The sequence below is a fragment of the Phalacrocorax carbo genome, unplaced genomic scaffold, assembly GCF_963921805.1.
Source record: "Phalacrocorax carbo unplaced genomic scaffold, bPhaCar2.1 SCAFFOLD_91, whole genome shotgun sequence".
In the NCBI taxonomy this organism is placed as follows: Eukaryota; Metazoa; Chordata; class Aves; order Suliformes; family Phalacrocoracidae; genus Phalacrocorax; species Phalacrocorax carbo.
This window is the reverse complement of record NW_026990274.1, coordinates 261,147-273,581: the sequence shown is the minus strand read 5'-3', so window position 1 is coordinate 273,581 and position 12,435 is coordinate 261,147. Positions and strand designations below refer to the sequence as shown.

Sequence of the window (12,435 nt, the reverse complement as noted above, 5' to 3'; positions counted from 1 at the left end):
CAATATCGAGAGCGGGGAACAAGAGCCCTGCCGCCCGCCGTTTGTGCGGCAGGACACAAAAACAGAGGGACATGTTTTGCCACACACAACCCTGAATCTCCTGAAAATTTATGTTTACCAAAAATAGCCATTTGGAACATATTCCCAAAAACATTCGGCAATGAAACGCTTACGTGCTTGACACCCGCACATTTTTGGGGAACTTGCTATTTGCTTCCTGGTTTTGCTGGTCTTCCCTCAGAAGTTCTACCTGCAGCCAAGTTATTCCCACCCGCCCGACCGGTTCAACCATTCACCTTCCTGGTATTACCAGCACATTGACACAGGCGAGGAACTTAACTGCTCTTCTAAAACTATCCAAATGACAATCACAGCCCTGAAAGAGGAGTGGAAGAGAAGAAAAGGAGAGATCAGGCAGCAAAGATGCCCTGCAGGCTGCTGCCAGCCAACACTGCACTCTTTTGTTAAAGCCACCCCACCCCCCCAAACGCAAAAATAAACCCCATGACTTTGTGGAGTGCGGTTTTTTTTTCTTTTCCGCAGTCCTTCTGGAGCTCATCCCTGTCTCAGCATCTTGTCTTGTCAGAGCATGAAGATGCAGATGATCTGTATCCCGACGACATCTGCATGGGATGAATACATTTTCAGAAATAGACCAGATCTGTGAGACTCCTGTCACCTTTGTGGTTTTAATAATCATAACTCAATTTTGTCGACTGACACACTTGTGAGAACTAACTTTGAAACTTAGCCTCTCCTTGGGGAAAAAAACGTGTTAGACACCAAATGAAACTGATTCAGAGCTCCGAACCACGATGGAGCCGATAGAGCTGCTGTGACTTAGTTTGTATGATTAATTAATTGGTTAATAACTATCCTAAGCAGCACAGAAAGAAGAGCTGGACCCAAAGAGGGTGTGCTGTGCTGGATCCAAAAAGCACCCTTCCTCCAGAGACCCGCCTCAGGTGGCGAGTTCGCTCTGGTGCATGCCGGCCTCCCGAACTTCGGGGTCCGATGTGACCGGACCCCCACCTCCGGGGAGGGTCCGCGTACCCTGCCCAACCCCTGCTTTCCCCTGCAGCCCCCAATGCCCCCACCCCACCCCAACCCCCCAGCCTGCACAAGCAGCCAAACCGGCTTCTGCTTTTGGCCCCCAAACCAGCTCACTTTGGGACCGTTTCTGAGCTAAAAAGCCCAGCTGCTGAGCCTGTTCTCAAGTCCCAAAAATGCAGCACTCGACCTCTGCTCCTCAGCCCAAAACCACACGACTTAGTCCCCTCGGTCAGGCCCTCAAAACGCACGACTCGATCTGTTTCAGGGCCCCGGCGTCAGCCACAGGAGCCTGCTCCCACGGCCCAGGAACAGAAGAGCTGCGCTCTCCCCGCTCAGGGACCAAACCAGCTGAGCCTGGCTGCGTCCCGGCCCCCTCCGCAGTCCCCACGGGCAACGCTCAGGGCCGCGGAGAGCGCAGCCACCCCGCAGCCCCGCACCCCCACGGCCCACGCGGGCACTGTCGGGGAGGCCTCGGGAACTGAACTGCGCGGGCCCGGCCCCGCACCCCGGCGGGGCAGCCCAGCGCCGGCCCGGCAGCGCTTTCCTCCTGCTCTCGCAGGCCTCGTTTCCCCGGCACCGCCGGGCCCGCACCCCAACCCCACAGGGGGCCGGGCCCAGCCCGCCTCCAGCAAACCGCGGCGGCAGCAGCCGGGGTCCCTGCCTGCCTCGCGGGCAAGGGGGGACCCGCCCGGCACCGCAGGGGCCCCCGCCGGGGTCGCCGCCGCCGCCCGACCCCGACGAGGAGCAGCCGAGAGCCGGGTGGGGCTGCCCCTACTTCCCCACGGCCGGGCACGGGCTCGGCCCCAAAACCCAACCACCGACCCACGACAGCGCTCGGCCCGGGGCCGCTGCTGCCCGCAACCCCCCCCCCCCGGGGACTCCGCGGACCGGGAGACCCCACAGCCGAAACCCGCCGACCCACAGCGCGCCCAGCCACGCACGCGGCTCCTCACCTGCCCCCCGGCGCGGCTCCGGCTGCCCCACGGCCCGGCACGGAGCCGAACCCGGCCACCGGACCATCCGCCGCCCCCCCGCAACCCCCGGACGCTCCGGGCCGGTTCTCGTCCCTTTTCGCTCCGACGCCTCGAGCCGAGCCGGCCCCGCTCCTCCGAGCTACCGGCGGTGCCCGCTCTGCTGCTCGGGGCCGGGCCCTGTTCTCACCCGGCCGCGAGAAGCCGCCCCGGGGTCTCCTCGGTGCGTCCAGCCCCGTGCCGTGCCGGAGCGGGGAGAGCCGGGTACGAGCGCGGAGCCCTGGGGCAGGGGTTGCCCCAGTGCCGCCGACGGTGTGGGGGGGTGTGTCGTCGTCCCCCGCCCCACGCGGGGGGCGCACACACGGTACACCCGCGGGCAGGGGCATCCCCGGGGAGCCGTGCGGCCGGGCTGCGCCGTAGGAGGGGAAGGTGATGTTGGTTTCCCATTTTCCCCGCAGCCTGATCCTCCCCCCTCCCCCGTACTGAGTTGCCCCCCCCGCCCACCCCTTCCCGCGCGTTACAGCCCGCGAAAAAGCTTTTAACAACCCCATCGACAACACTCCCTTTATCCCTCTTCCAGCAGCAGCAGCAGCGAGAGATTAAGCCAACTGCAGCAGAGAGGAGGAAGGCAAGGAGAGCCTTTTCAAGCAAGGGCAGGACAAAAATGCACGGCGTGGACAGGCACAGGAGAGGCTGCGTTATCTGGAAAGCACAACACCTACCCGAGGGCAGAAAATAAGGAACGAATCGTTTCCAAGGAGCTGCAGCAGACAGGTCACCTTTTTCTTTATTGCTCTCCTGCCCTTTGTTATCCAAAGCGATAGGCTTCACCACCGGGCAGAAAATAGCTGCCTAGATTTACACGGACAACCAGAAACAATCAAGCCACCCAGGAAAAAGTTCACAGCAGAGGTATAACACATCAGCAGCTAAAACATTTGTTACGCAGGCACAACCAGGCACTAAACAAAGGCTTTCCAACATTGGAGATCTAGAACAGGTAGACATTAGCACAGAAGCGCAAGGGGCTCCGTCACCCTGCGCAAATCTCCCCGTGCCTACACACGCACACGTTCAGAAGTTTTTTATCAGAAAACGCCTGACTGAGCCATTTGCCACAGTCACGAGACTCACGACATAAGACACGAGGTGGGCCCAGAGTTTTAAGGCAAAAATACCTCCCCCGCCCCCCACCCGAGGTCTTTCAGGCTCCAGACCTGCCATCTCCCCGCACCAAACCTCCCCGGCCAAAGGGTTTCAGGTGGCCCAAAACACAGTACACAGAAAATAAACGGGGAAAGCCCTACATTGTGCAAAAGAGAACGATGCCCGACCAGGGCTTCTCTGCGGGGCCCGAGCTCGGCACGGAGCCCCCCCCCGGCACGAGCCCGGCCCCGGGGCCGGCACGGAGGAGCCAGCCCCCCCCCGGCACGAGCCCGGCCCCGGGGCCGGCACGGAGGAGCCAGCCCCCCCCCGGCACGAGCCCGGCCCCGGGGCCGGCACGGAGGAGCCAGCCCCCCCCCGGCACGAGCCCGGCCCCGGGGCCGGCACGGAGGAGCCAGCCCCCCCCCGGCACGAGCCCGGCCCCGGGGCCGGCACGGAGGAGCCAGCCCCCCCCCCTCCCCCGCCCGGCCCCGGGGCCGGCGCGACGGAGCTCCCCCCCCCCCCGCCCGGCACCGAGCCCGGCCCGGGCCGGCGACGGAGCCCCCCCCCCGCCCGGCCCAGGGTCGGGCCCGCACGGAGCCCCCCCCACCCCCGGCCCACAAGGAGCCCCCACCGCTGCCCGAACTCACCCACCAGCGCTCTCCGGCCCCCGGCTACGGCCGCGCTGCTCTCTCAGGCGGCTGCCGCAGACGAGGATCGGGAGCCGCCAGGCCTCCAGGAGTCCCGAGGGGATGCCGGCCACCGCAGGGGATGGCTGCCTGCGGCCGGACTGCCGCGGCGCTCCCCGCCCAGCTCCGAGCAGTCTCCGCCGGCCACGGGCTTCCCACGCCGGGCCGCAGAGGGGCCCCGGCACCGCAAAGAGACCCCTCGCGACCCGGCCGCCCCACGCACCTCTCCCACCTCCGCTCCGCCGCGCACGCGCCACCGGAAGCCCGGGCCCCGCGGGGCGGCCCTTAGAGGGCGGCCGGAAGGACCGGCCCCCACCGGCCCCGCCCCCGCGCCGGACCGCCCCCGCGCCCAGCCGGTGAGCGCCAGCGCCCCCTGCTGGCCGGGCCGCGCTCAGCTCGCGAGGGCGCCGAGGGCCGGGCGGGGCGGGACGCGCCGGCTCGGGGCCGGCTCCTTTCGGGGCGAGCGGGCGAGCGAGAGACCCCTGCGGGCCCCGGTCACGGCCGGGCAGAGCCGCGCGCCCTCCGGGAGCGGCTGAACGGGGCTGCCGCTCGTGACACGTACCGAGCCGTCCGCGACGGGAGCGAGCAGAGGAGGAAGGGGCCGGCGGCCGCGGGGCCCTGCCCGCAGGCACGGGGGGGGGGTGCGGGCTGGGGCCCGTGGGGCCGCCCTGCTGGGCCGCTGCCCTGCGCCGCACCGCGCTGGGGGCTGGGGCCCGACCGGCGCCGGGGGACCGGGGGCAGCCACGAGCAGGGGTCCTGAGCTTAGCCACGGCCTGCAAAACACCCCGCAGCGTGAGACGCTGCGAGGCCAAGGTGGTCCTTGGCAATGGGGGCGCCTGGGCTCGGCCTCCGCCGTACCCGTCCTGGGTCTGCGTGGCGTTCCAGGGGAACGGTGTTCTCCTCGTGCGGAAGGTGGGCTGGCCGTTCGGCCGTGCCCCGGCCGTTACCGATACTGCCAGAGGCGCTCGCACGCTCTGGCCCGTTACTGCTGCGGGACCGCGCCGTAGCCGAAAGAAGAGGTGTTGTGTTTTCTCACAGAAAAGCCTCCTACGGTCAGTGGAAGAAATAACCTCCTTCCGTGGCACTGACTCTTTTCGTCCAGTCCATAGCCGGCTTTCGGCTTTTGTCTTTACAGCATTCAGTTTGCTTTCTGCCAAGCTTTCTACCTGCTGTGAAACATTTGGATGTTTTTTTCCTGTTGCTTTTTTTCCCCCCTACTTGCTCCACAACTCCCACACCAACCACCCAGCGCGGCTCGCCTTTCAGCCCCCAGACCCAGGAGCCTTGCCCTGGGACGGCCCGTACATGTCAGCAGAGTTGTTCCAGCTCTCACCCTGTCCCTACCCAGCTGAGGACGTCTGTGTCCGTGGCAGACACCCAGACACTGCCCCTGCAGCGTGGCAGTCCCCTGCCCCGTCAGTGAAAACTGCGGCAATATCGGCTAAGTTTAAAAGCGTCGGCAGGAGGTGCAGGATACGTAAATAAAGCGGCGGTTGGCTGCCGGGTACGGGTGCGATATAAATACATTTTGTTTACAGGCCTTCGTGCCTATTCAGCGTTGAACGGCACCGCAGCCCACCCACCCCGGGGCTCACGGGGCTCGGAGAAGGGTCTCTCCAAGGGCACAACCTAAGGCAGCGCAGGAAGCCCAGCTGCCACGCTCCCAGTCGCTACGGGACGCTTGCTTACAGCTACACCGACGAGGGTGCGGATGAGGCTGGAACTAGCAGAAATGCTGACTCTTCTGGCCTTTTATTTGCGGAAGGCACAGCGCGCGAGCCTCGGCGGCTCACAGGAGAAGCGTGCGGCGCTGCCGGACTCTCATTCTCAGCTCACGTACTACTGCCAAAGCTCCTGCCCTGTGCTGTGCCAGATGCCGGCTGGCGTGAGCACCTGGGCTCCTGAGGGACCCCCTTGTCCTGAGAGCCAGAGGTACTCGCTTCCCTTTGCATGAGGCCTGTAGGAGATAGACCCTGCAATTTAAAAAATCTGTATCAAACGTGGCAGACTCAAAGGGGGGCATTTTAAAAAAGGCAGGTTTGTTTTCTTTTTTAACTTTACGATCTACAGCCTAGCAAAGAGCTCCCTTTCAGTGTCAGTCGCTTGGCCTTCTCCCCTACTGACGAGGTCCCAGCCTCCCGGTGAGATCTCGCTGGAGATATTCTCAGTTTCCCTCAGGTACGGGGCTGCCCTGGCCCGAGGCCAGCGAAGAAGCTGACTTTGCCCGTGCCTGAATCAGCAACACGTCCAGCAGGCGACTTGCAGAGCCCAGGGAACCCTCGTAAAGAGGTTTGGGGGTGGGCCGCGCCACATCTGCGGCATCGGCCGTGGGAAAGGACCGGCGCAGTAAAGCAGGTGGGTGAAACCGCGGTCCGCGCCAATACGTGCTGCTGCCTGGGGCATCGCTTTGCTGCGGGTCAAGTCAGATGCTCTCTGTAAGAGTCAGTCAGGACAAAGGCCGCAGCAGATGTCTTTTCTGCTCATTTTAACAAAGGCTGGACGGAGCCCCTAGAGGAAGGCACTACGCGTCTTGCTGGGTCTGTTTGCCTGCCTTCTCGTAAGCCGTCGCGGAAACTTGCACGAGCAAAGCCTGTGCAAGCTGATGACAGCCACGCACGGTTGAAGAGGGAGCAGATGGTGAGAGCAGAGGTGCGCGCTCAGGCTGTGCGCTGGAAGCTAATGCTAATGCTGCAAAATAAAGAGTGGATTTTCTTTTTTGGGTTTAGGTGAGCGCTAAACATGACATGTGCGTGTGTGCGTGTGTCTCTCGCAGGTTTTTGTCATACACCCCACCCCCCCGCCCCAAAAAAACCACCCGCACATGCCACGCGTTAAACAGTGGTTTTCCATTGTACTTAGACGTGCTTACATAGGTGTGTTGGTTTTTTTCTTTTTTCTTTTTTAATGCAGAAACAGCAATACGATAGATTTAATACAGCTAGCAATTAGATGGGTGTAGCTTTAGAGCGTCGGCTGTTTACAAAGCAACTGCACACCTTCTTTAACTCACAGTTTAAACAGGTAAACTTGCAGTGCATCACACGTGCTTTGTACAGTCACGGTCCACACGGCAGGCCAGATGCTTCACCCTGCCTTGTCCTTGTTCCCCCGACTCCGACGGGACCGCCGAGGCCACCCTGGGGACAGCGCCGCTTTCTAGCAGCTGGGTTGCTTGCCTGGACGCCCCACAGACAAACAGTCATTTCCCCACTGAACCTCTTCTCAAATATTTTCCTAGCCCTGCAGGCCCCAGGTCCTTTGGTTCATATTTCCTTTTTTCCGGGCTTGATGCACAGGACCGACGATTTCCAGAAACAGAAACAGAGGCTGATTCAGTCCAGGCTAAACATTCTCTGACCTAAACCAAACTGCCTTCGAAGAGATAGCTGTACTGTAGGCACCACCTCGGGAACAGAAGTTGCCCTGTCATTAAAAAAAAAAAAAAAAAAAAAAAAAAAAGGAGGAAAACAAGGCATTTCAGGCTGAGGAGGCTGAACGGTGTGCTGGGGGCGGTGGGGGGCTGGAAAGAAACAGTTCAGACGATTAGAGCGAGCTTGGCGTTGCAAAGCGTGCCATTATTTTTAATTCGGCAGTCAGAAGAAAATAGATTCTGACACTGATTTCCTGCGTGCTGCGGGAGTTCTCTCCTCAGCATTCCTGTGCACCATTTTACTTTTGTGTCCCGTCCGCTTCGCTTTTGCGCTGTAGCTCTCCGGTTCTAGCTACGCTTCCCACCACCCCCATTACGCTTTGACAAGCCCAGCTCTCACTGTGCTTCCCTTCCCTTCCCTTCCCTTCCCTTCCCGTATGTGCGTGCAGGGAAAAGCCCGCGCGTCTGCCACTACAGGACACGCTCTGGGGGGCAGGAGAGATGACGACGCTCCCTGACAGAGGACACAGCTGAGGGGCGGTCCGCCGGGGCCGGGGAGATGGCAGCACCTTCCCTCAGCTGCCCCATCCGAGCACAGGTGCAGGTGCACACTGAGGAGAGACAAGCAGGCAGGAGCCGCAGAGCGAGAGAGAAAATAAAATTCACGGGCGGGTGCTACTTGCGTCTCATTTTTAGCGCAAGACATTAATTCTCAGCACATTCTTGGAGCTGCCCCTTTGGGACTCACGGAGAAGAGGGAGGTTGGCCACGCGGTGCAGCCCAGCTCTGCTTCCCCTAAATGGTTTTACTGTTCAGGTCTTGCCCTAATCTGGCCGGTACCCCCGCAAAGAGTTTGGGATTTCTGCTGCCTCTCCGGGCCAGCCACAGACCCCGACTTCATCGCAGCGAATGACCCTGCACTCGTCAGAGCGGTTGCCGAGTCACATCCCGCTGCCTTCCCTGCAGAACTGGAGACCCTTTTTCAGCCCTTGCCCCCTCTTCTCTCAGCTCGTCGCCCGTCCCTTTACCAGTGCCGGCACCGATCCTGCCTCCAGCTCGCCCTGTCCCCACCTGCGAGCGCCCAACAGGAGCTAAATGTCTCCTCAAGGATGCACGGAAGAGACGCGCAGGTAACCCAGCACAGACCCCCTGCAAACATCTTCTTTCCATTTGCTTTCCTCTCCTGACACGAAGGGATGACTTAGGAAAAGCGTACTGCTCGCATTTCACCTGCACCGCTTCTACTTTCACTCTCGCTCCCCTTGGCAGTAATTAATAGCGGTGGCGGGGGGGGCTGGGGCATTCCCCCAAAGCGGCTGCGGTTACATCCGGGCGGTTGTGGCACTCCATTAGCTCTGTAGTTTTTAAATCTAAATCTTCTGGAATTGTTAGTTCTGGTCAGGAATCACCCGTACCTGCAAATTTTCTTAATAGCTACGCTTGAACCCAGCCACTGTTTAACAGCTCACCTTTATTTCTCTTCATTTAAGAACCCAAAGCTTCGTTTACTGCTTGGGTTGGAAGCAGGAGCTGTCGCTGCCTCCGAACTTTCTAACAGCCCTGTTACAATTTCAGTACTACCCGCTCCCAATTTAGCTTTCCGGGTCGATTTTCATTCTAGATTCTAAAATTTCCTTATTTTGTTTCTGATCAGGAGTCATTAATGCCTGCAGTTGATTTAATAACGGCTGCATTTAGATTGAGCTATTAATGACTCGCAACTCTATTTATGGCATAAAAAAGGACTGCCTTTATTTTTTTTAATTACAGATTAGGAATAATGACTGCCTGGTTTGTTCAGTAATAGCTGCGATTAAATTGAGTCACGACTCCTCCCTAAATAATATGTGTTTATTTGCACTCCTACAATTTAACCTCCCCTTCACCGGTCAGGGGCACCGACAAGTGCCCGCGCGTACCTCCGCGCCCCCTGCGCCGGCTCCCCAGGGAGCAGCCTCGTACCCTGACCAGAGTCTGCAGCGGCCCGTTGTCGGCCCAGCTCCTCGCCCTCGAGCGGCGGATCCGCTGCTGCCCAGAGGGGACGGAAACGGCGCGGGGTAAATGATAATGTGAAATGATAAACGAATAAAATGATCTCACAAGGGGGAAGAAAACCAGCAAAGCAAAAACCAAACCCCAAACAGAACACCATACCACTAAACCGCCTCACCGCCCCCTCAGCGCCCAAAACAGCATCCCGGGAGAAAAAAGGCAAAGCAGGCCACAAGGGACCTTTCTAGTACAGCTGCTGCCAAAGAGCGCCAAGCTCTGGAAGCCTTACCTCAGGCAACGCCTCCGCTTCTCTAAACGCCAGAGCACGCCTGCCCGGGGGGCTGAGACAGCCCCAGAGCTGCGACCGCCCGAGGGAACACGGGAGCCCCGGCGCCAGAGGAGCCCGGGGGCAGCGAGAGCTGCCCGAGCCCCGGCTGGGGCTCTTCGACCCCCGGGCCCCGCCCCCGCCCTTCCCACAGCGCCCCGCGAAAGGGGCGGGCCGAGCCCCCCGAGGGGGGAAGGCCCCGGGAGCCGTACGGGAGCCGCCTGGAGCTCCCGGCGCGGGAGGGGGGGGGAGAGAAAACACCCAAACCGAGCCCCCCCCCCGAGCGGAGCAAACACAGGCTCGGGCCGTTGCCGGGGGGCGGGGCCTGTCGCTAAGGGGAGAGAGCCGGCACCGCCCCCCGGGCCGTTGCCAGGGGGCGGGGCCTGTCGCTAAGGGGAGAGAGCCGGCACCGCCCCCCGGGCCGTTGCCGGGGGGCTGGGCCTGTCGCTAAGGGGAGAGAGCCGGCACCGCCCCCCGGGCCGTTGCCGGGGGGCGGGGCCTGTCGCTAAGGGGAGAGAGCCGGCACCGCCCCCGGGCCGTTGCCGGGGGGCGGGGCCTGTCGCTACGGGGAGAGAGCCGGCACCGCCCCCCGGGCCGTTGCCGGGGGGCGGGGCCTGTCGCTAAGGGGAGAGAGCCGGCACCGCCCCCGGGCCGTTGCCGGGGGGCGGGGCCTGTCGCTAAGGGGAGAGAGCCGGCACCGCCCCCCGGCCGTTGCCAGGGGGCGGGGCCTGTCGCTAAGGGGAGAGAGCCGGCACCGCCCCCCGGGCCGTTGCCAGGGGGCGGGGCCTGTCGCTAAGGGGAGAGAGCCGGCACCGCCCCCCGGGCCGTTGCCAGGGGGCGGGGCCTGTCGCTAAGGGGAGAGAGCCGGCACCGCCCCCCGGGCCGTTGCCAGGGGGCGGGGCCTGTCGCTAAGGGGAGAGAGCCGGCACCGCCCCCCGGGCCGTTGCCAGGGGGCGGGGCCTGTCGCTAAGGGGAGAGAGCCGGCACCGCCCCCCGGGCCGTTGCCAGGGGGCGGGGCCTGTCGCTAAGGGGAGAGAGCCGGCACCGCCCCCCGGGCCGTTGCCAGGGGGCGGGGCCTGTCGCTAAGGGGAGAGAGCCGGCACCGCCCCCCGGGCCGTTGCCGGGGGGCGGGGCCTGTCGCTAAGGGGAGAGAGCCGGCACCGCCCCCCGGGCCGTTGCCGGGGGGCGGGGCCTGTCGCTAAGGGGAGAGAGCCGGCACCGCCCCCCGGGCCGTTGCCGGGGGGCTGGGCCTGTCGCTAAGGGGAGAGAGCCGGCACCGCCCCCCGGGCCGTTGCCGGGGGGCTGGGCCTGTCGCTAAGGGGAGAGAGCCGGCACCGCCCCCCGGGCCGTTGCCGGGGGGCGGGGCCTGTCGCTACGGGGAGAGAGCCGGCACCGCCCCCCGGGCCGTTGCCAGGGGGCGGGGCCTGTCGCTACGGGGAGAGAGCCGGCACCGCCCCCCGGGCCGTTGCCAGGGGGCGGGGCCTGTCGCTAAGGGGAGAGAGCCGGCACCGCCCCCCGGGCCGTTGCCAGGGGGCGGGGCCTGTCGCTAAGGGGAGAGAGCCGGCACCGCCCCCCGGGCCGTTGCCAGGGGGCGGGGCCTGTCGCTAAGGGGAGAGAGCCGGCACCGCCCCCCGGGCCGTTGCCAGGGGGCGGGGCCTGTCGCTAAGGGGAGAGAGCCGGCACCGCCCCCCGGGCCGTTGCCAGGGGGCGGGGCCTGTCGCTAAGGGGAGAGAGCCGGCACCGCCCCCCGGGCCGTTGCCAGGGGGCGGGGCCTGTCGCTAAGGGGAGAGAGCCGGCACCGCCCCCCGGGCCGTTGCCAGGGGGCGGGGCCTGTCGCTAAGGGGAGAGAGCCGGCACCGCCCCCCGGGCCGTTGCCAGGGGGCGGGGCCTGTCGCTAAGGGGAGAGAGCCGGCACCGCCCCCCGGGCCGTTGCCAGGGGGCGGGGCCTGTCGCTAAGGGGAGAGAGCCGGCACCGCCCCCCGGGCCGTTGCCAGGGGGCGGGGCCTGTCGCTAAGGGGAGAGAGCCGGCACCGCCCCCCGGGCCGTTGCCGGGGGGCGGGGCCTGTCGCTACGGGGAGAGAGCCGGCACCGCCCCCCGGGCCGTTGCCGGGGGGCGGGGCCTGTCGCTACGGGGAGAGAGCCGGCACCGCCCCCCGGGCCGTTGCCAGGGGGCGGGGCCTGTCGCTACGGGGAGAGAGCCGGCACCGCCCCCCGGGCCGTTGCCGGGGGGCGGGGCCTGTCGCTAAGGGGAGAGAGCCGGCACCGCCCCCCGGGCCGTTGCCGGGGGGCGGGGCCTGTCGCTAAGGGGAGAGAGCCGGCACCGCCCCCCGGGCCGTTGCCGGGGGGCGGGGCCTGTCGCTAAGGGGAGAGAGCCGGCACCGCCCCCCGGGCCGTTGCCGGGGGGCGGGGCCTGTCGCTAAGGGGAGAGAGCCGGCACCGCCCCCCGGGCCGTTGCCGGGGGGCGGGGCCTGTCGCTAAGGGGAGAGAGCCGGCACCGCCCCCCGGGCCGTTGCCAGGGGGCGGGGCCTGTCGCTAAGGGGAGAGAGCCGGCACCGCCCCCCGGGCCGTTGCCAGGGGGCGGGGCCTGTCGCTAAGGGGAGAGAGCCGGCACCGCCCCCCGGGCCGTTGCCAGGGGGCGGGGCCTGTCGCTAAGGGGAGAGAGCCGGCACCGCCCCCCGGGCCGTTGCCAGGGGGCGGGGCCTGTCGCTAAGGGGAGAGAGCCGGCACCGCCCCCCGGGCCGTTGCCAGGGGGCGGGGCCTGTCGCTAAGGGGAGAGAGCCGGCACCGCCCCCCGGGCCGTTGCCGGGGGGCGGGGCCTGTCGCTAAGGGGAGAGAGCCGGCACCGCCCCCCGGGCCGTTGCCAGGGGGCGGGGCCTGTCGCTAAGGGGAGAG

The 12,435-nt window shown here is 65.0% G+C and overlaps 1 long non-coding RNA gene across 1 annotated transcript; it reads right to left on the bottom strand.

Annotated features, from left to right (window-relative positions):
* Positions 1-6,687: 6,687 nt before the first annotated feature.
* On the bottom strand, positions 6,688-9,272 carry LOC135310927 (uncharacterized). The gene is made up of 2 exons (XR_010370866.1): positions 9,146-9,272; positions 6,688-7,279 (listed from the first exon to the last, which is right to left on the bottom strand). It is a non-coding gene; the product is annotated as an uncharacterized LOC135310927 (long non-coding RNA).
* Between the last annotated feature and the right edge of the window lie 3,163 nt (positions 9,273-12,435).